Below are 23,573 nucleotides of genomic sequence, written 5' to 3' on the forward strand. Positions count from 1 at the left end.
GCTGAATTGCTTCTGACACCTCATCCTGGCCAACTTTGGCTGGAGAGCCTTGGCTTAGTTTGATGAAAGAGTAACAAAATTGAAGAGGTACTGAAGAGAACGCCCGCTGTTTGAACTACCTGGGATAAAGAGCAGCTCAGAAAATCAAAAATTCAGTTAGTGAAACAAAATGTGGTTTGTCTGTGTGACAGGAAGACCAAGTACCAAGTTTGGTCATTGCTTCCTCTATTATTTTACTACTTATTATCAGCCAGGAGAATTGGTCAGTCAGTAGTATTTAGAGCATCCGTATGCAGAGCATTGTACTAAGCACTTGGGAAAATATAGTAGAATCAGAATCCATGTCCTGAGGGATTTTACAGCCTGGCAAGGAAAACAGATGCTAACATAAGTTACAGGTAGCAGGTAGCAATAGAGGATAGTTTATAATCCTCTCTAAAGTATAGAGTATATAATAGAGCGATGCAATTTGGGCCGGCTCAGATTTTCTGTTAGTAGTGGCTCTGGCTAGAGGTTTGTAGGAGAGCAAAAGGCAATGACTGGCTAGAGTGATATTTGGAAATCAGATGTAGATGCTCTTCCTGTCTTCCATTACCCCCAATAATTAAGAGTAACCTTACTTAACCCTGAGCCATATCCTCTTCTTTGCATTTTGGAGGCTCTTAATTAGGTGCTCTTCCTGATAGACATGAAGGAAGAAGGGCCTTCATTTTAGAGTGACCATTCATCAGGTTTTAGCCCAGATTACCTGTTTTTTGGCTTGCACAGTTCCGCTTTGACCCTTATGCTTTTATGTTTATTTTCAACCCCCAAGCTCCGTCTGCCTAGGCACCTGCCGCTGAGTCCCGCGGCTTGGAAGCGGGTCTCCTACTGCAGCCCAGCTCGCACACTTTGCTCCTCTAGAACCACCTTGCTCACTGTGGAACAATTTCTTCCACTGTGACATTGCATTCTATTTTTCAGAAGACTGTTCCCTAATTCTCCAATCGCCCATTAACCAAAATGGATAGAAAACATGCATGTATATGCAGAGAAACACAGATACACAGATATATTGAAGTTCTTCCTACATGTGGGCCGGGAATGTGTCTGCCAACTCCGATGTACTGTACTCTGCCAAGCACTTAGTACAGTGTTTTGCACACAGTAAGAGCTTAATAAATACCATTGATTGATTCCCCCACCTGCTCACGTAGCTTTCAGAGAAGCAGCTTGGCATAGTGGATAGAGCATGGGCCTGGGTGTCTGAAGGTCATGGGTTCTAATCCTGGCCCAGGCAGTTGTTTGCTGTGTGACCCTGGACAAAGTCACTTCACTTCTCTGGACCTCAGTTACCTCATCTGTAAAATGGGGAATGCACTTAATTTCTTTGTGCCTCAGTTCAGTTCCCTCATCTGCAAAATGGGGATTCTACACCTGCTCTCCTTCCTACTTTGATTTTGAGCCTCATGGGGGACCTGTGTGTATCTACCCCAGTTCTTAATACAGTGCTTGGCACATAGTAAGGACTTAACCAAAACCATTATTATTATTGTTATCCTTATATGTATAAGGATGCAGTTCTGTCTTCTCCTTACTCCAGTGTTCTCTGTTGTCTCTCTACATATTTCTCACACACACACACACACAATTGTATTTGTTGAGCACTTACTGTGTGCAGAGCACTGTACTAAGCACTTGGGAAGTTCAAGTTGGCAACATATAGAGATGGTCCCTACCCAGCATTGGGCTCACAGTCTAGAAACACACGCAATTCTGATTTTTCCTTCAATTCAGGCCACCCAGCAACAGCAGTCTGTCCCTGAGATATCCGTGAAGCTTGTGTTTTTGTGTGCCCCTGGCTGCTTCCAGATGACAGCCAAAGAACAATCATGTAATCCCTGAGTGTAGAACCTCCCTATCCTCAGCTGGCCCCAACGCCAGCCCTGTGGCTGGTTTGGTGTAAGAAAAGGAAACGAAACTTCTGACAAATCCATCTTCACAATACCCTTTCCCTCATTTTCATAGATCCAGTATTTGTTTCCATGGATACCGATTGGCAAGGCTACCAGTAGCCAGCCGCAGGGAAAGAAAGAAGGCTGCCGTGCAGATTTGGGCTTCCAGCTGTTAGAGGAAAGCTAAAATCCACACTTTGTCTCTTCATCCAGTGTAGTGCATTCAGCATGGTGGGAAGGAAAGTCTTATTAATTCAGTAAATGCTTTTTTGAGCATCTTTCATTAAACAAATGAGATTAGTATGACTTGGTGGCTCAATGGAAAGAACATGGGCTTGGGAGTCAGAGATCATGGGTTCTAATCCCGGCTCCGCCAATTGTCAGCTGTGTGACTTTGGGCAAGTCACTTAACTTCTCTGTGCCTGTTACCTCATCTGTTAAATGGGGATGAAGACTCTGTGAGCCCCATGTGGGACAATCCAATCACCTTGTATCCTCCCCAGCACTTAGAACAGTGCTTTGCACATAGTAAGCACTTAACAAATGCTATCATTATTATTATTGGGACATATTTACATTTCTCACAGATGCAGAAGTCTTCAGAGTGAGAAAGTGTTGCAATCTAACAGTCTTATATTTCCCAGGCAGCAGAAAACACTGCTTTATCAGGACATCTCAGGACCACTACACCCACCACAATTCTTGTTAATCAATCAATCAGTCAATCATATTTGTTGAGTGCTTACTCTGGGCACAGCACCGTACTAAGCGCTGAGGAGAGTACGGTATTGCAAAATCGGTTGACATGTTCCCTGCCCACAACAAAGGGAAGTTCTTTGTTGATCCTCATGAAGTTTCCCCACTAACTCCCCTCCTATAATGCTCCAGGAGATCACAAAATGGGAACCCCCAAACCAGGGAAACAGATTCTTCTTCAGCTCTCCGAGTCAACTGAAAAGATGCTTTTTCTTTAAGCTGACCTTTTTTTTCCTTATCTAAATTAGTATTTCCCAGGTGACATGACTGTTATACCTTTGTTATCACCCCTTAATTTGATTGCCCCTTTGATATTTCCACTTAAATGTTTACTTTTTGCCTTCATAGGTTGGCAAAGTGCTGTGGGAGGGAAATGGGAGGGAAATTGGTGATGCTTCCCAGAGGCCAACTCTAGATGCTCACCACACAGTAGCGGCCAGGGACCCAGGAGTCCTGTCCCCCAAACCCAAGGGAGCAGTTGGAGACCCCGGGGCTAGACTGGATCCCTCATGACATGGTCTGGCCCAGAGTACCCTGGCGGGCCGGAGGGGACTGTGAATGAAGTGAAGCATGGTCTGGATTGGACAGGTTACCAGCCTGAGGCGATATGGTTTGCGGCTCTCCACTGGTAGCTCCTAGACTGGGAGAGTGTGACTAGTCCCGCTCACCAGTGGACTCGTACTACCACACTACATTCCCAACTGTTCCCCTTGCCTCTGATTATCCCTTGAGGTGTCTGCGGTTCCTTTGGGGAACAAGGGTACTCAAAAAATAGTCCAAATGTGGCCATGAAGCAATCCCAAGATTGGGGAAGCCTCTCAGGGTACTGACCCTGAAGTGCAGACTGGGAGGGGTGGCTCATTCCTTCTACCTGTGCCACTGCTGGTTGTAGGATAATGAAGTTGTGGTGGCGGGGGATAGTCCATCATGGAAAAATGGCTGTTTCTCTTCTATGCAGTGCAAGCATTCATTTTCCTCGAAGGCAGGGATCATGACTACTTACTCTATTGCACTCGCCCAAGGACTTAGTCCAGTTCTCTACACAGTGAAAACACTCATCATAAAATAAAAAGTAAACATTGAATAAATACCGCTGACAGATTGAGTCATTGGTAGCCCCTGGAGAGACTTTCAAAGAGTCAGTTGTAGTGAGTCAAATGGTCTTCTAATTCCCAAGGGCAGTCTGTCTGATTCCAGGCTTAATCCCTGAGACTCAAAAGTATCTTGTTTAGGGGCTACTCCTTGCCAGTGACCACAGGGAAACTGGTGCTAGGCCAATCCCCAGTTGGTACTATGCCAATCCCATATCCACCAAACAGCAAATGAAACCCAAAGGAAGCCCAAGAACCAACCTGGTCTCCTTGGATTGTAAAAGCTGGGCAGAAACAACCCCTGCCCCGAGTTCCTGCTCTTTGACATAGATTCTCTCATCAAAATCATTTACTGAATCAACCCCAGACTGCTCAGCCAGAACTGGCCAGACTCTGACATTTAGCAAGTTGAGTTCCCATTTTTGCTCTCTGCATCCTATTCCCTTTGGACATTTCCTTACCTCTAACAGAGCATCGAAGCTGACTTTAGGTTATTTGAAAACAAGGAAAGGAAGGAGCCAAGTGTTCAAATGGCCACCCAAGGGAGCTTGGTGGACTGAGAGTCAGGGTTTTTAGATCACTCCAGAGACTTCCTCCTGCTCTTCTGCAGCTCTGACAGCCCTTATCCTCTCTGGAGTTCCCTAGGGACCCTCTATCTTTAGCTTGGAAAGGAAGTTTCAATATGTCAATTTTCATTCTGAAGAAGATAAAGCAGGGTATTTGCTTGCCTTCGGTAGGGTAGTAAAATCGTTCTTCAGTTCAGAGATAACATTGTATCTATGAGTGTGTGCCACTGAGAGAAGCTTTTACACACTTTATCCTTGAAAAGAAAGTAGTTCTGGCCCTTTGTCATTTGAGTTGAGCATTGTTCAGACATCATGGTTAAGACTAGAAAGTTTTGTCCTACTATCAGCCAGACAGGAATTTGAGTTGTTTTTGCGGTAGGAGATTTGTTAAGAGTCCCTCCCTGGATGGATGGATGGATAAATAGCTAGATAAATGGGTAGATAGATAGACAGTGAATCACAGAGGCAGTAAAGGACATGAGTTGTAATCCCTGCTTTGCCACATATCTGCTGTGAGACCTTGGGCAAGTAGCTTAACTTCTCTGTGCCTAGGTTATCTCATTTTTAAAATGAGAATTAATAATGTGATAGTCTACTATGGAGAGCTCTGCAAGGACAGTGCAAAGATAAAGGTCATAGAAGTCATGATATAGAAAAACAAGTGAAAAGAGGCAAGAGAATAGAAAGCATTTCTCCTCAAGATTTAGGGTGGTGTTTTGAACACTGTGAGCATTAAATCAATATTACTGGTTATAATAGAGAAGCAGTGTGGCTTAGAGGATAGAGCACGGGCTTGGGAGTCAGAAGGACCTGAGTTCTAATCCCGGCTCTCTGCTTGTCTGCTGTGTGACCTTGGGCAAGTCACTTCACTTATCTCGGCCTCAGTTACCTCATCTGTAAAATGGGGATTAAGAGTGTGAGCCCTATGTGAGACAGGGACTGTGTTCAACCTGATTAATAACTTGTATCTCCCCCAGCCATAGAACAGTGCTTGGCACACAGTAACCACTTAACAAGTACCATAATTATAATTATTAGTAGTAGTAATGCTAAGGTAAAAGAGAAAGCTGGAAGTTGCAGAGAGTTAAATAATAAGATTTTCTCACCAAGAAACTGTGTCTATAAATGAAATCTGGGTTTCATGTTTGAAGCCTTAATATCCAAAGAAAGAAGCACCTGGAGTTTGAGGCAGGAAGTGGTAGAATTAGAGAAATAAAATGGATCCAAAAGTCTTGTCCATATATAACTTCCAAATGAAGTTTGGAGATTTGTGCGTGAAGTATTTCTGTTCAGACAAATAATGTCTGTCTTTTCATCCCCCTCTGGGTGAGGCAAGTAAATACCATTGAGTGAGGTAGGATTTCACTGGGGAAATCACAGAAGGAGGATAAAAGATATAGGAGAGAAGATTATTCAAGGGAAGGAGAGAAGTGAAGGGATTCAAAGGGTCAGAAAGGAAGATAAAGGCCCTGAATAAACAAAGTCAACCTGATGTAAACAGAAGTGCTGAAAATATGCTTACCTGCAGTGAGTTATTACTGCCGTATTTTAATTTTTGAAAAGAAGATTTTCCTCAGCATTTTTGTGTTTTAGAGCCAGATTTGCTGTTTCCAGCTAAGAGAAACAACCCAAAAGAGAATTAGCCCATTACAGTATTTTACCCATAAGGGAAATGACACACGCTGCCACTGTCTCTCTGCCCCCTCCCTGTGTCATCATCTATTCTTCAGGATCAGACACCACAACTCTGTTTTTATTCTTCACATCAGAAGAGTTTCTGAATTTCAGAGTTGGGCTTCTTTCCCTTGGACATTAGTCTATCACATGTATTTTCCCTCTGAAGTAGAGATTGGATTTCTGGGCAAGGAGGAAAGGTGAGGAGAGATACATTTACCAGTGATGAGGTGTGAAAGCGCAAAATGAAGTTTAGCTGGGAGTATAAGAACATAAACAAGCCAATCCTGGATCCTGCCCATGCTCCCTACAGCCCAGGATTCTGTCAGGCTTCTGGCAACAAGGTGCTTGAAAGGAACCATATGGTCCTCATCTTCTCAGACTTCTATCCTAGTCATCCCAGATGTGCTTTCACATCCCTAATGTATCTTGGTATGGACTGCTTGTCCGTGAATTTATCCAAAGCACCTGAGAGGTTGGGGGGAGAAAGATGAGATCAAGGTACAGTGAGTAGGTTGGTGTTAGAAGAGTGAAATGTGTGGACTGGGTTATAGTAATAATAATAATAATAATAATAATGGCATTTATTAAATGCTTACTATGTGCAAAGCACTGTTCTAAGCGCTGGGGAGGTTACAAGGTGATCAGGTTGTCCTACGGGGGGCTCACAGTCTTCATCCCCATTTTACGGATGAGGGAGCTGAGGCACAGAGAAGTGAAGTGACTTTCCCAAAGTCACACCGCTGACAAGTGGCTGAGCTGGGATTTCAACCCATGACCTCTGACTTCAAAGCCCGTTCTCTTTCCACTGAGCCACGCTGCTTCTCTAATGTTTCTAAAGGGACTGTTGGGCGGTAAGGTAGGAGGAGACGAGGAGATTGAGTGATGTAATGCTGATGGTGAAGAGTTTCTGTTTGATGTGGAGGTGGATGGGCAACCACAGGAGGTTCTTGAGAAGTGGGGAAACAGGGACTGAACAGTTTTGTAGAAAAATGTCCCAGGCAGCAGAGTGAAGTATGGACTGGAGCTGGGAGAAACAGGATGCAGTTTGAGACCCGATCCTACTCATCTGAGTTCTTTATTCCTCTCAGCCACATCCATCCCCCAAGCAGTCATTCAGCAGAAACTGTTTGGATTTTATAGCACCTTTTCATCCTCAAATGACTCAGAGGACTTTCAGCTACATTATATACATATAAAATTATATATATATATATATGATATTTGTGTGGGTTATTCATCTACTAGTAAAATGGTACCACCCCCGAAAACAAAACAAGTCATTCCAGGGGATGAGCAGCATTACTCAACAGAGACGGTGTTTTTCCTTTAAAGGATTCATACGTATCAACCAGTGACATTTGGGGAAAATGTTTGATGGGCAACGTATAATGATCCAAGTTGGAAATTGTCCAGGAAACCAAGGATGCCACTTTCAACCCGATAAACTCCTGGAAATGCATTTCTCTGTTCCACTCAGTGAGAGCTCTGAACAAATGTGAAATCTTAATGACAAGCAGTTAGAGCTTTGGGTACTATTTCATCTCTACGCAGCACCGTGTCCCTTTGCAACTTGTTGGGCTTGACTCTATGAGGTAGCTTGGAGGTATTACCAATTAGAAAAACTTGCTCTTCCCCCTTCATCTTCTTTTTTAAAGGTACTTCTAAGGGCTTACTTTGTTCCAGGCACTGTACTTAACACTGGGGTAGATACAAGATAATCAGGTGGTACACAGTCCGTGTCCCACAAGGGGTTCACAGCCTTAATCCTCATTTTACAGATGAGGTAATTGTGAGGCACAGAGAAGTTAAATGATTTGCCCAAGGTCACACAGCAGACAAGAGCTGGAACCCTCATCCTGCTGAGGGGATGGATTACTTGGATGACAAGTGCCTGCTCCCTGGCATATGACCTCCGTGCAGGAAAGATAAATCATTGCCCAAAATAGCTTCTCATTATTTGAGGGATAAAGAGCCAAAAATCCTGAAAATAGAAGCACACCTTATTTTTCTGGACACAAAAACCCTGTCACAGTCACTCTATTGATTTGTGTTATCTCAGGTTTCCAGTTGCCTTTAGGTGTTAGTGAATTTGAAGAGAACACACAAAAAAAATTCTCTCTTTGCAGACCCACAAACCACCCCTCTGCTTCGGGCTTGGATGGTTGATTAATTTCCTTTGTTCTTCTCTTAATTTTCCCTCCAGAATTCTGGTGCCCTGATTCAGGTGCTGGCAAAGCAAATAAGAACTGACATTGCTTCCTCTCTATTTTTAGCCATCTTTTTATTTTGTATTCTCCAGGAATTCATTACACGCTCCTGTTTTTAAGGAAATGGTATTCAGTTGGTACTATCATACACTCTATATTTTGAATATATATTTGGAGGTGTTATCTCTGAATCGCTGGCTCAGAGATGGTCCAAGGAGGAGGCAGAATGGGGCACAAGGAGCCATTGTGTAGCAGTGTCCTGAGCCCCAAAATAGCCCCTTTCCACCTACCACTATCCTGAAGCTGATTCCTTTCTCCCTCCCACTGATTAGCCCCAGCCCTAACTCCGGCTTCCAGAGAAGTGGGATGGGATAAATCCTGCAGGTATGGAAGGCTAAATATGGTCTTCCTCACCCCTTGCTGGTTCATTAAGGAATTGACTCAATTTTAGTAATGTGTGCGTGCCTATCCCCCCCACCCCAACAGGTACATACTTACCCCTCAGACATCATAACTCATCTCCACTAGATTGTAATTGTAATTATATTAATGTCTGTCTTCCACTCTAAGCCTGTTGTGGGCAGGGAACATATCTACCAACTCTGTTACATTGCACTGTCCCAAATGCTTAGTTCAGTGCTCTGCACCCAGTAAGAGCTCACCAAAAACCATTGTTTAATGATTGGCCCAGAGGTCAATATCCAAGTAATTGAGGCCTGGAAAACCATTCTTGCCAGAAGAACCTAGGAAATCGATGCAAAGTGTATATTTGGGGGCTGGAATTTCCTAGGTAATTGCTCAGTTCTTCCCTTGACTTTAGTAATATAAATCTGTCACTTTCCTGGAATGAAGCTGATCCCTGTCTCATGCCTGTTCCAAAGTCTCGTTTGGTTTTATGGAGTCTCTCTACCATCTTTTTGCAGCCCATTTGCTTGAACTATTAAGAGGTTTCTCTGGTATTTAGCATAGATATTCTCCTGTATTTTTCCTCGTGTATTTAGAACCACTGTTGCCGCTGCTCCTTCTTCTGCCTTTCAAGGCTGTGGAAAGTTTTAGTTTCCTTCACTTGTATTGTGACCTTGAATTAGTCACAGGCTGATCCTCTTCCCAGCAGAAGTCCTTTTATTCCCCCTCAGCTGGATGACAGTTCACACCAAGCTTATGAGCCTAGTTTTACTCGCTGTTATCTCATTCTGCAAAGCGGCATAAAAATAAATCCTCCATAACCGAATTTTGGTTACACAATATTCTTAACACTAATATGTGGAAAGAGCAGGGGTCTGGGAGCAAAGAGACCTGAGTTCTGCTTCCAGCTCTGCCACTGCCTTAACACCATGAGTTGGGGCAAGTCACATAGCTCAGTTTCCCCATCTGAAAATAGAAGCAAAAATGCTTGTCCTTGGGGCCAGGTTAAAGCTGTTTTGCGTCCCCCAGGCCAAAATTTTACTCTGGCTGCCTTCCTCTAAGTTGCAGTAAAAATATGTATCTCTGCCTTCCTACCACAGCAGGTGGATGTGTGGGAGGGTACTATTACGTTGGTCTCGGGGGCACCTGGGGATGGAGGGTTGGACCCTTTAGCCCAGTGGTTAAGGGGACCCTGACTATCCTTTCTTTCTTCCAATATTGGCAGGATATTGTAGGATCTTAGATGTGAATGCCCTTAAGCCCACTGCTGATATAATAATATAAAACCGTTTTCTAGACATTCATGTCCTTCTTCCTTTCCCTTGCATTCTTTCCCCTCTTCTTTCTTCTGGTGGTTTCCTTCGCCCAGTTTTTTCTACCCTTTCTGTCCCCTTCTTGCGTTCAGTGTTATAGAATTAGTACTTTTAAAAAAATTTAAATTTATATTTTGTTCTTGAGTTAGCCTTCTATTTCTCTGTTTTCAGACATCAATCTATCCCTCAGTTTTGATAGTATATATATATTTCTATTACAAATCATATGTACGTATATCTTTCTATTACCAATCTTTTGAAAGGAACTTGCTACTGTCATGCATCTTTTTCATCTCAGTTCCTGTGGTCTCTATTACTCTCTTTCTTGCTTTCCAACTGTGAAATCCGCAGGGGAAACAACTCTATTTTACAACAACACCATTCTCTAGATGCATAAGAGCCATCGAGTCTTGTTATTTCTCTAATGGGCGCTGTCAATTCAGCCACTCATGGCAGTTCCCCAGTCTGTTACCCATGTGCCAAGCAGTTACGGGGTGCCAAGAACTGAACTCCAGACTAAGAAATTCACAGTGCCATTTTTAAAGGACTGATACCTGCCCCTGTGGAGTGTAGAGTCTAAGGAGGGGACAGTATGGGCAGGGGGTGAGAGGGAGAAGATAATAATAATAATGATGGTATTTGGTAAGCACTTACTATGTGCAAAGCACTGTTCTAAGCACTGGGGGGATACAAGGCGATCAGGTTATCCCACGTGGGGCTCACAATCTTAATCCCCATTTTACAGATGAAGTAACTGAGGCACAGAGAAGTTAAGTGACTTGCCCAAAGTCACACAGCTGACAATTGGCGGAGCTGGGATTTGAACCCATGACCTCTGACTCCAACGCCCATGCTCTTTCCACTGAGCCACACTGCCTCTCTGACACCTTTAATCAATCAATCAATCAATCATATTTATTGAGCGCATACTGTGTGCAGAGCACTGTACTAAGCACTTGGGAAGTACGAATTGGCAACACATAGAGACGGTCCCTACCCAACAGTGGGCTCACAGTCTAGAAGGGGGTGACAGAGAACAAAACAAAACATATTAACAAAATAAAATAAATAGAATAAATATGTACAAATTAAATAGAGCAATAAATACGTACAAACATACATACATATATACAGGTACTGTGGGGAAGGGAAGGAGGTAAGGCGGGAGGGATGGAGAGGGGGAGGAGGGGGAGAGGAAGGAGGGAAGGCCTCCTGGAGGAGGTGAGCTCTCATCATCATCAATCGTATTTATTGAGCGCTTACTATGTGCAGAGCACTGTACTAAGCGCTTGGGAAGTACAAATTGGCAACATATAGAGACAGTCCCTACCCAACAGTGGGCTTGCAGTCTAAAAGGGGGAGACAGAGAACAAAACCAAACATACTAACAAAATAAAATAAATAGAATAGATATGTACAAGTAAAATAAATAAATAAATAGAGTAATAAATATGTACAAACAGGGCCTTGAAGGGAGGACGAGAGCTAGCTTGGCGGATGTGGGGAGGGGGGGCATTCCAGGCCAGGGGGTGTATGGCGGATGTGTAGTGGGCCAAAAGCGAGGAAAACGAGGATGTTCTCCAATACTGCAGGTGCCAGATCCAATTTTTCTTCATAAAACCGAGTAACTAAGCCGAAGCCATCGTGAGGGAAAAATGAAAGGGTTCTGCTGAAGCGGTAGCAAGCCGAGACTAGATGGCTCCATCTTCACGCCTCCTAAAGATGATTTCTTCCTTTGTCACGGGCAGGCATTGACTGAAAACGTTCGTCTGTGGGGTGTGATGAAACCAATCCAATCATCTGTTTTGAACGCCCAACTCCTCCTCTAAATTCCTCGTGGGCAGGGGTCCCGTCAGCCGACTCTGTTGGAGTGGACCCTCCTGAGCGTTTGGGGTGGGGCTCTCCACAAAGCGAGCGAGCGCTCAGTACATAGCAGAGATCAATTGATAGCCGGCGATAGAGAAGCAGTATGGCATGGGGTTAGGGCAGGGGCCTGGGAGTCACAAGGTTTGCTGCCATTTGTCTGCTGAAAGGGGTTGGGGCACGGGCCTGGGAGTCACAAGGTTTGCTGCCATTTCTCTGCTGCATGGGGTTGGGGCATGGGCCTGGGAATCATGATCATCATCATCATTCGTATTTATTGAGCGCTTACTGTGTGCAGAGCACTGTACTAAGCGCTTGAGAAGTACAAGTTGGCAACACATAGAGACAGTCCCTACCCAACAGTAGGCTCACAGTCTAAAAGGAGTCACAAGGTTTGCTGCCATTTGTCTGCTGCATGGGGTTGGGGCACGGGCCTGGGAGTCACGAGGTTTGCTGCCCATTTGTCTGCTGCATGGGGTAGGGGCACGGGCCTGGGAGTCGTCATCATCATCATCAATCGTATTTATTGAGCGCTTACTGTGTGCAGAGCACTGTACTAAGCGCTTGGGAAGTCCAAGTTGGCAACACATAGAGACAGTCCCTACCCAATTGTCTGCTGCATGGGGTTGGGGCACGGGCCTGCGAGTCACAAGGTTTGCTGCCATTTGTCTGCTGCATGGGGTTGGGGCACGGGCCTGGGAGTCATCATCATTATCATGATTCCTATTTATTGAGCGCTTACTGTGTGCAGAGCACTGTACTAAGTGTTTGGGAAGTACAAATTGGCAACATATAGAGACAGTCCCTACCCAACAGTAGGCTCACAGTCTAAAAGGAGTCACAAGGTTTGCTGCCATTTGTCTGCTGCATGGGGTTGGGGCACGGGCCTGGGAGTCATCATCAACATCATCAATCGTATTTATTGAGCGCTTACTGTGTGCAGAGCACAGTACTAACCGCTTGGGAAGTACAAATTGGCAACACATAAAGACAATCCCTACCCAATTGTCTGCTGCATGGGGTTGGGGCAGGGCCTGGGAGTTACAAGGTTTGCTGCCATTTGTTTGCTGCATGGGGTTGGGGCACGGGCCTGGGAGTCATCATCATCATTCGTATTTATTGAGCGCTTACTTTGTGCGGAGCACTGTACTAAGCACTTGGGAAGTACAAGTTGGCAACATATAGAGACAGTTCTTACCCAACAGTAGGCTCACAGTCTAAAAGGAGTCACAAGGTTTGCTGCCATTTGTCTGCTGCATGGGGTTGGGGCACGGGCCTGGGAGTCACGAGGTTTGCTGCCGTTTGTCTGCTGCATGGGGTTGGGGCACTGGCCTGGGAGTAATCATCATCATCATCAATCGTATTTATTGAGCGCTTACTGTGTGCAGAGCACTGTACTAAGTGCTTGGGAAGTCCAAGTTGGCAACACATAGAGACAGTCCCTACCCCATTGTCTGCTGCATGGGGTTGGGGCACGAGCCTGGGAGTCACAGGGTTTGCTGCCATTTGTCTGCTGCATGGGGTTGGGGCACGGGCCTGGGAGTCTCATCATCATCATCATCATTCGTACTTATTGAGCGCTTACCATGTGCAGAGCACTGTACTAAGCGCTTGGGAAGTACAGGTTGGCAACACATAGAGACAGTCCCTTTACCCAATTGTCTGCTGCATGGGGTTGGGGCAGGGGCCTGGGAGTCACAAGGTTTGTTGCCATTTGTCTGCTGCATGGGGTTGGGGTACGGGCCTGGGAGTCATCATCATCATTCGTATTTATTGAGCGCGTACTGTGTGCGGAGCACTGTACTAAGCGCTTGGGAAGTACAAGTTGGCAACCTATAGAGACAGTCCCTACCCAACAGTAGGCTCACAGTCTAAAAGGAGTCACAGGGTTTGCTGCCATTTGTCCGCTGCATGGGGTTGGGGCACGGGCCTGGGAGTTACGAGGTTTGCTGCCATTTGTCTGCTACATGGGGTTGGGGCACGGGCCTGGGAGTCATCATCATCATCATCAATCGTATTAATTGAGCGCTTACTGTGTGCACAGCACTGTACTAAGCGCTTGGGAAGTACAAGTTGGCAACCTATAGAGACAGTCCCTACCCAACAGTAGGCTCACAGCCTAAAAGGAGTCACAAGGTTTGCTGCCATTTGTCTGCTGCATGGGGTTGGGGCACGGGCCTGGGAGTCACGAGGTTTGCTGCCATTTGTCTGCTGCATGGGGTTGGGGCACGGGCCTGGGAGTCGTCATCATCATCATCATTCGTATTTATTGAGCGCTTACTGTGTGCAGAGCACTGTACTAAGCGCTTGGGAAGTACAAGTTGGCAACACATAGAGACAGTCCCTTTACCCGACTGTCTGCTGCATGGGGTTGGGGCACGGGCCTGGGAGTCATAATCAATCATTCGTATTTATTGAGCGCTTACTGTGTGCAGAGCACTGTACTGAGCGCTTGGGAAGTACAAGTTGGCAACATATAGAGACAGTCCCTACCCAACAGTGGGCTCACAGTCTAAAAGGAGTCACAAGGTTTGCTGCCATTTGTCTGCTGCATGGGCTTGGGGCACGGGCCTGGGAGTCATCATCATCATCATCAATCGTATTTATTGAGCGCTTACTGTGTGCGGAGCACTGTACTAAGCGCTTGGGAAGTACAAGTTGGCAACATATAGAGACAGTCCTTACCCAACAGTAGGCTAACAGTCTAAAAGGAGTCACAAGGTTTGCTGCCATTTGTCTGCTGCATGGGGTTGGGGCACGGGCCTGGGAGTCATCATCATCATCATCAATCGTATTTATTGAGCGCTTACTGTGTGCAGAGCACTGTACTAAGCGCTTGGGAAGTACAGGTTGGCAACACATAGAGACAGTCCCTTTACCCAATTGTCTGCTGCATGGGGTTGGGGCACGGGCCTGGGAGTCAAAAGGTTTGCTGCCATTTGTTTGCTGCATGGGGTTGGGGCACGGGCCTGGGAGTCATCATCATCATCATCATTCGTATTTATTGAGCGCTTACTGTGTGCGGAGCACTGTACTAAGCACTTGGGAAGTACAAGTTGGCAACATATAGAGACAGTCCCTACCCAACGTAGGCTCACAGTCTAAAAGGAGTCACAAGGTTTGCTGCCATTTGTCTGCTGCATGGGGTTGGGGCACGGGCCTGGGAGTCATGAGGTTTGCTGCCATTTGTCTGCTGCATGGGGTTGGGGCACGGGCCTGGGAGTCATCATCATCATCATCATTCGTATTTATTGAGCGCTTACTGTGTGCGGAGCACTGTACTAAGCACTTGGGAAGTACAAGTTGGCAACATATAGAGACAGTCCCTACCCAACAGTAGGCTCACAGTCTAAAAGGAGTCACAAGGTTTGCTGCCATTTGTCTGCTGCATGGGGTTGGGGCACGGGCCTGGGGTCATCATCATCATCATCAATCGTTTTTATTGATCGCTTACTGTATGCAGAGCACTGTACTAAGCGCTTGGGAAGTACACGTTGGCAACACATAGAGACAGTCCCTACCCAATTGTCTGCTGCATGGGGTTGGGGCACGGGCCTGGGAATCATAAGGTTTGCTGCCATTTGTCTGCTGCATGGGGTTGGGGCACGGGCCTGGGAGTCATCATCATCATCATCGTTCATATTTATTGAGCACTTACTGTGTGCGGAGCACTGTACTAAGCACTTGGGAAGTACAAGTTGACAACATATAGAGACAGTCCCTACCCAACAGTTGGCTCACAGTCTAAAAAGAGTAACAAGGCTTGCTGCCATTTGTCTGCTGCATGGGGTTGGGGCACGGGCCTGGGATTCATCATCATCATCATCAATCGTATTTATTGAGCGCTTACTGTGTGCAGAGCACTGTACTAAGCGCTTGGGAAGTACAAGTTGGCAACACATAGAGACCGTCCCTACCCAATTGTCTGCTGCATGGGGTTGAGGCAGGGGACTGGGAGTCACAAGGTTTGCTGCCATTTGTCTGCTGCATGGGGTTGGGGCACGGGCCTGGGAGTCATCATCATCATCATCATTTATATTTATTGAGCGCTTACTGTGTGCAGAGCACTGTACTAAGCGCTTGGGAAGTACAAGTTGGCAACATATAGAGACAGTCCCTACCCAACAGTAGGCTCATAGTCTAAAAGGAGTCACAAGGTTTGCTGCCATTTGTCTGCTGCATGGGGTTGGGGCACGGGCCTGGGAGTCACCATCATCATCATCATTCGTATTTATTGAGCGGTTACTGTGTGCAGAGCACTGTACTAAGCGCTTGGGAAGTACAAGTTGGCAACATATAGAGACAGTCCCTACCCAACAGTAGGCGCTCAGTCTAAAAGGAGTCACAAGGTTTGCTGCCATTTGTCTGCTGCATGGGATTGGGGCACGGGCCTGGGAGTCACGAGGTTTGCTGCCATTTGTCTGCTGCATGGGGTTGGGGCACGGGCCTGGGAGTCATCATCATCGTCATCATTCGTATTTATGGAGCGCTTACTGTGTGCAGAGCACTGTACTAAGCGCTTGGGAAGTACAAGTTGGCAACACATAGAGACAGTCCCTACCCAATTGTCTGCTGCATGGGGTTGGGGCACGGGCCTGGGAGTCATCATCATCATCATCAATTGTTTTTATTGAGCTCTTACTGTGTGCAGAGCACTGGAGTAAGCGCTTGGGAAGTACAAGTTGGCAACACATAGAGACAGTCCCTACCCAACAGTAGGCTCACAGTCTAAAAGGAGTCACAAGGTTTGCTGCCATTTGTCTGCTGTGTGGGGTTGGGGCATGGGCCTGGAAGTCATCATCATCATCATGAATCGTATTTATTGAGCGCTTACTGTGTGCAGGGCACTGTACTAAGCTCTTGGGAAGTACATGTTGGCAACACATAGAGACAGTCCCTACCCAATTGTCTGCTGCATGGGGTTGGGGCACGGGTCTGGGAGTCATAAGGTTTGCCGCCATTTGTTTGCTGCATGGGGTTGGGGCACGGGCCTGGGAGTCACCATCATCATCATGAATCGTATTTATTGAGCGCTTACTGTGTGCAGAGCACTTTACTAAGCGCTTGGGAAGTACAAGTTGGCAACACATAGAGACAGTCCCTACCCAATTGTCTGCTGCATGGGGTTGGGGCAGGGGCCTGGGAGTCACAAGGTTTGCTGCCATTTGTCTGCTGCATGGGGTTGGGGCACGGGCCTGGGAGTCATCATCATCATTCGTATTTATTGAGCGCTTACTGTGTGCAGAGCACTGTACTAAGTGCTTGAGAAGTACAAGTTGGCAACATATAGAGACAGTCCCTACCCAGCAGTGGGCTCACAGTCTTAGAGTGCTTTGCACATAGTAAGTGCTTAATCATCATCATCATCAATCGTATTTATTGAGCGCTTACTGTGTGCGGAGCACTGTACTAAGCGCTTGGGAAGTACAAGTTGGCAACACATGGAGACAGTCCCTACCCAACAGTAGGCTCACAGTCTAAAAGGAGTCACAAGGTTTGCTGCCATTTGTCTGCTGCATGGGGTTGGGGCGCGGGCCTGGGCGTCATCATCATCATCATGAATCGTATTTATTGAGCGCTTACTGTGTGCAGAGCACTGTACGAAGCGCTTGGGAAGTACAAGTTGGCAACACATAGAGACAGTCCCTACCCAATTGTCTGCTGCATGGGGTTGGGGCAGGGGCCTGGGAGTCACAAGGTTTGCTGCCATTTGTCTGCTGCATGGGGTTGGGGCACGGGCCTGGGAGTCATCATCATCATTCGTATTTATTGTGCACGTACTGTGTGCGGAGCACTGTACTAAGCGCTTGGGAAGTACAAGTTGGCAACCTATAGAGACAGTCCCTACCCAACAGTAGGCTCACAGTCTAAAAGGAGTCACAAGGTTCGCTGCCACTTGTCTGCTGCATGGGGTTGGGGCACGGGCCTGGGAGTTACGAGGTTTGCTGCCATTTGTCTGCTACATGGGGTTGGGGCACGGGCCTGGGAGTCATCATCATCATCATCAATCGTATTTATTGAGCGCTTACTGTGTGCAGAGCACTGGACTAAGCGCTTGGGAAGTACAAGTTGGCAACATATAGAGACAGTCCCTACCCAACAGTATGCTCACAGTCTAAAAGGAGTCACAAGGTTTGCTGCCATTTGTCTGCTGCATGGGGTTGGGGCACGGGCCTGGGAGTCACAAGGTTTGCTGCCATTTGTCTGCTACATGGGGTTGGGGCACGGGCCTGGGAGTCATCATCATCATCATCAATTGTATTTATTGAGCGCTTACTGTGTGCAGAGCACTGGAATAAGCACTTGGGAAGTACAAGTTGGCAACACATAGAGACAGTCCCTACCCAACAGTAGGCTCACAGTCTAAAAGGAGTCACAGGGTTTGCTGCCATTTGTCTGCTGCATGGGGTTGGGGCAGGGGCCTGGGAGTCACGAGGTTTGCTGCCATTTGTCTGCTGCATGCGGTTGGGGCACGGGCCTGGGAGTCATCATCATCATCATCAATCGTATTTATTAAGCGCTTACTGTGTGCAGAGCACTGTACTAAGCGCTTGGGAAGTACAAGTTGGCAACACATAGAGACAGTCCCTACCCAACAGTAGGCTCACAGTCTAAAAGGAGTCACAAGGGTTGCTGCCATTTGTCTGCTGCATGGGGTTGGGGCACGGGCCTGGGAGTCATCATCATCATCATCATTCGTATTTATTGAGCGCTTACTGTGTGCAGAGCACTGTACTAAGCGCTTGGGAAGTACAAGTTGGCCACACATACAGACAGTCCCTACCCAATTGTCTGCTGCATGGGGTTGGGGCACGGGCCTGGGAGTCACAGGGTTTGCTGCCATTTGTCTGCTGCATGGGGTTGGGGCACGGGCCTGGGAGTCATCATCATCCTCATCATTCGTATTTATTGAGCGCTTACTGTGTGCAGAGCACTGTACTAAGCGCTTGGGAAGTATAAGTTGGCAACACATAGAGGCAGTCCCTACCCAATTGTCTGCTACATGGGTTTGGGACACGGGCCTGGGAGTCAAGGTTTGCTGCCGTTTGTCTGCTGCATGGGGTTGGGGCGCGGGCCTGGGAGTCATCATTATCATCATCAATCGTATTTATTGAGTGCTTACTGTGTGCAGAGCACTGTACTAAGCGCTTGGGAAGTACAAGTTGGCAACACATAGAGACAGTCCCTACCCAGTTGTCTGCTGCTTGGGGTTGGGGCACGGGCCTGGGAGTCAAGGTTTGCTGCCATTTGTCTGCTGCATGGGGTTGGGGCACGGGCGTGGGAGTCATCATCATCATCATCATTCGTATTTATTGAGCGCTTACTGTGTGCAGAGCACTGTACTAAGCGCTTGGGAAGTACAAGTTGGCAACATATAGAGACAGTCGCTACCCAACAGTAGGCTCATAGTCTAAAAGGAGTCACAAGATTTGCTGCCATTTGTCTGCTGCATGGGATTGGGGCACGGGCCTGGGAGTCACGAGGTTTGCTACCATTTGTCTGCTGCATGGGGTTGGGGCACGGGCCTGGGAGTCATCATCATCATCATCAATCGTGTTTATTGAGCGCTTACTGTGTGCAGAGCACTGTACTAAGTGCTTGGGAATTACAAGTTGGCAACACATAGAGACAGTCCCTACCCAATTGTCTGCTGCATGGGGTTGGGGCACGGGCCTGGGAGTCATCATCATCGTCATTATTCGTATTTATGGAGCGCTTACTGTGTGCAGAGCACTGTACTAAGCGCTTGGGAAGTACAAGTTGGCAACACATAGGGACAGTCCCTACCCAATTGTCTGCTGCATGGGGTTGGGGCACGGGCCTGGGAGTCATCATCATCATCAGCAATTGTATTTATTGAGCTCTTACTGTGTGCAGAGCACTGGACTAAGCGCTTGGGAAGTACAAGTTGGCAACATATAGAGACAGTCCCTACCCAACAGTAGGCTCATAGTCTAAAAGGAGTCACAAGGTTTGCTGCCATTTGTCTGCTGCATGGGGTTGGGACACGGGCCTGGGAGTCATCATCATCATCATCAATCGTATTTATTGAGCGCTTACTGTGGGCAGAGCACTGTACTAAGCGCTTGGGAAGTACAAGTTGGCAACACATAGAGACAGTCCCTACCCAAATGTCTGCTGCTTGGGGTTGGGGCACGGGCCTGGGAGTCAAGGTTTGCTGCCATTTGTCTGCTGCATGGGGTTGGGGCACGGGCGTGGGAGTCATCATCATCATCATCATTCGTATTTATTGAGCGCTTACTGTGTGCAGACCACTGTAGTAAGCGCTTGGGAAGTACAAGTTGGCAACATATAGAGACAGTCCCTACCCAACAGTAGGCTCATAGTCTAAAAGGAGTCACAAGGTTTGCTGCCATTTGTCTGCTGCATGGGGTTGGGGCACGGGCCTGGGAGTCATCATCATCATCATCAATCGTATTTATTGAGGGCTTACTGTGTGCAGAGCACTGTACTAAGCGCTTGGGAAGTACAAATTGGCAACACATAGAGACAGTCCCTACCCAATTGTCTGCTGCATGGGGTTGGGGCACGGGCCTGGGAGTCATAAGGTTTGCTTTCATTTGTCTGCTGCATGGGGTTGGGGCACGGGCCTGGGAGTCACCATCATCATCATCATTCGTATTTATTGAGCGGTTACTGTGTGCAGAGCACTGTACTAAGCGCTTGGGAAGTACAAGTTGGCAACATATAGAGGCAGTCCCTACCCAACAGTAGGCGCTCAGTCTAAAAGGAGTCACAAGGTTTGCTGCCATTTGTCTGCTGCATAGGATTGGGGCACGGGCCTGTGAGTCACGAGGTTTGCTGCCATTTGTCTGCTGCATGAGGTTGGGGCACGGGCCTGGGAGTCATCATCATCATCATCAATCGTGTTTATTGAGCGCTTACTGTGTGCAGAGCACTGTACTAAGTGCTTGGGAATTACAAGTTGGCAACACATAGAGACAGTCCCTACCCAACTGTCTGCTGCATGGGGTTGGGGCACGGGCCTGGGAGTCACAGGGTTTGCTGCCATTTGTCTGCTGCATGGGGTTGGGGCACGGGCCTGGGAGTCATCATCATCATTCGTATTTATGGAGCGCTTACTGTGTGCAGAGCACTGTACTAAGCGCTTGGGAAGTACAAGTTGGCAACACGTAGGGACAGTCCCTACCTAATTGTCTGCTGCATGGGGTTGGGGCACGGGCCTGGGAGTCATCATCATCATCATCAATTGTATTTATTGAGCTCTTACTGTGTGCAGAGCACTGGACTAAGCGCTTGGGAAGTACAAGTTGGCAACACATAGAGACAGTCCCTACCCAACAGTAGGCTCACAGTCTAAAAGGAGTCACAAGGTTTGCTGCCTTTTGTCTGCTGCGTGGGGTTGGGGCATGGGCCTGGGAGTCATCATCATCATCATGAATCGTATTTATTGAGCGCTTACTGTGTGCAGGGCACTGTACTAAGCTCTTGGGAAGTACATGTTGGCAACACATAGAGACAGTCCCTACCCAATTGTCTGCTGCATGGGGTTGGGGCACGGGTCTGGGAGTCATAAGGTTTGCCGCCATTTGTCTGCTGCATGGGGTTGGGGCACGGGCCTGGGAGTCATCATCATCATCATCATTCGTATTTATTGAGCGCTTACTGTGTGCGGAGCACTGTACTAAGCGCTTGGGAAGTACAAGTTGGCAACACATGGAGACAGTCCCTACCCAACAGTAGGCTCATAATCTAAAAGGAGTCACAAGGTTTGCTGCCATTTGTCTGCTGCATGGGGTTGGGGCGCGGGCCAGGGAGTCATCATCATCATCATGAATCGTATTTATTGAGCGCTTACTGTGTGCAGAGCACTGTACTAAGCGCTTGGGAAGTACAAGTTGGCAACACATAAAGACAGTCCCTACCCAATTGTCTGCTGCATGGGGTTGGGGCACGGGCCTGGGAGTCACAAGGTTTGCTGCCATTTGTCTGCTGCATGGGGTTGGGGCACGGGCCTGGGAGTCATCATCATCATTCGTATTTATTGAGCGCTTACTGTGTGCAGAGCACTGGACTAAGCGCTTGGGAAGTACAAGTTGGCAACATATAGAGACAGTCCCTACCCAGCAGTAGGCTCACAGTCTAAAAGGAGTCACAAGGTTTGCCGCCATTTGTCCACTGCATGGGGTTGGGGCACGGGCCTGGGAGTTACGAGGTTTGCTGCCATTTGTCTGCTACATGGGGTTGGGGCACGGGCCTGGGAGTCATCATCATCATCATCAATTGTATTTATTGAGCACTTACTGTGTGCAGAGCACTGGACTAAGCACTTGGGAAGTACAAGTTGGCAACACATAGAGACAGTCCCTACCCAACAGTAGGCTCACAGTCTAAAAGGAGTCACAGGGTTTGCTGCCATTTGTCTGCTGCATGGGGTTGGGGCACGGGCCTGGGAGTCACGAGGTTTGCTGCCATTTGTCTGCTACATGGGGTTGGGGCACGGGCCTGGGAGTCATCATCATCATCATCAATTGTATTTATTGAGCGCTTACTGTGTGCAGAGCACTGGACTAAGCACTTGGGAAGTACAAGTTGGCAACACATAGAGACAGTCCCTACCCAACAGTAGGCTCACAGTCTAAAAGGAGTCACAAGGTTTGCTGCCATTTGTCTGCTGCATGGGGTTGGGGCAGGGGCCTGGGAGTCACGAGGTTTGCTGCCATTTGTCTGCTGCATGCGGTTGGGGCACGGGCCTGGGAGTCACCATCATCATCATCAATCGTATTTATTAAGCGCTTACTGTGTGCAGAGCACTGTACTAAGCGCTTGGGAAGTACACGTTGGCAGCACGTAGAGACAGTCCCTACCCAACAGTAGGCTCACAGTCTAAAAGGAGTCACAAGGTTTGCTGCCATTTGTCTGCTGCATGGGGTTGGGGCACGGGCCTGGGAGTCATCATCGTCATCATCATTCGTATTTATTGAGCGCTTACTGTGTGCAGAGCACTGTACTAAGCGCTTGGGAAGTACAAGTTGGCAACACATAATGACAGTCCCTACCCAATTGTCTGCTGCATGGGGTTGGGGCACGGGCCTGGGAGTCACAAGGTTTGCTGCCATTTGTCTGCTGCATGGGGTTGGGGCACGGGCCTGGGAGTCATCATCATCATCATCAATTGTGTTTATTGAGCGCTTACTGTGTGCAGAGCACTGGACTAAGCGCTTGGGAAGTACAAATTGGCAACACATAGAGACAGTCCCTACCCAACAGTAGGCTCACAGTCCAAAAGGAGTCACAAGGTTTCGTGCCATTTGTCTGCTGCATAGAGTTAGGGCATGGGCCTGGGAGTCGCAAGGTTTGCTGCCATTTAATGATAATAGTAATGATAATAATGACATTTATTAAGCGTTTACTATGTGCAAAACACTGTTTTAAGCGCTGGGGAGGTTTCAAGGTAATCGGGTTGTCTCGCAGGAGGCTCACAGTCTTCATCCCCATTTTACAGATGAGGGAACTGAGGCCCAGAGAAGCGAAGTGACTTGCCCAAAGTCACCCAGCTGACAATTGGCCAAGCCGGGATTTGAACCCATGACCTCTGACTCCAAAGCCCGGGCTCTTTCCACTGAGCCACGCTGCTTCTCATTTGTCTGCTGCATGACCTTAAGCGAGTCACCCAAGTCCTCTGTGCCTCAGTTCCCTCATCTGCAAAATGGGGGTGGAGACTGTGAGCCCCACGTGGGAAAGGGAGAGGGTCCAACCCAATTTGCTGGTTTCCACC

General features: G+C 47.5%; 1 protein-coding gene across 1 annotated transcript in view; it reads left to right on the forward strand.

Moving 5' to 3' along the window:
• HTR2A (5-hydroxytryptamine receptor 2A) overlaps positions 1–23,573 on the forward strand; it is a 37,425-nt gene that overhangs the window by 5,360 nt on the left and 8,492 nt on the right. The window lies entirely within an intron of this gene.

The sequence above is a fragment of the Tachyglossus aculeatus genome, chromosome 20 (assembly GCF_015852505.1).
Source record: "Tachyglossus aculeatus isolate mTacAcu1 chromosome 20, mTacAcu1.pri, whole genome shotgun sequence".
NCBI lineage: Eukaryota > Metazoa > Chordata > Mammalia > Monotremata > Tachyglossidae > Tachyglossus > Tachyglossus aculeatus.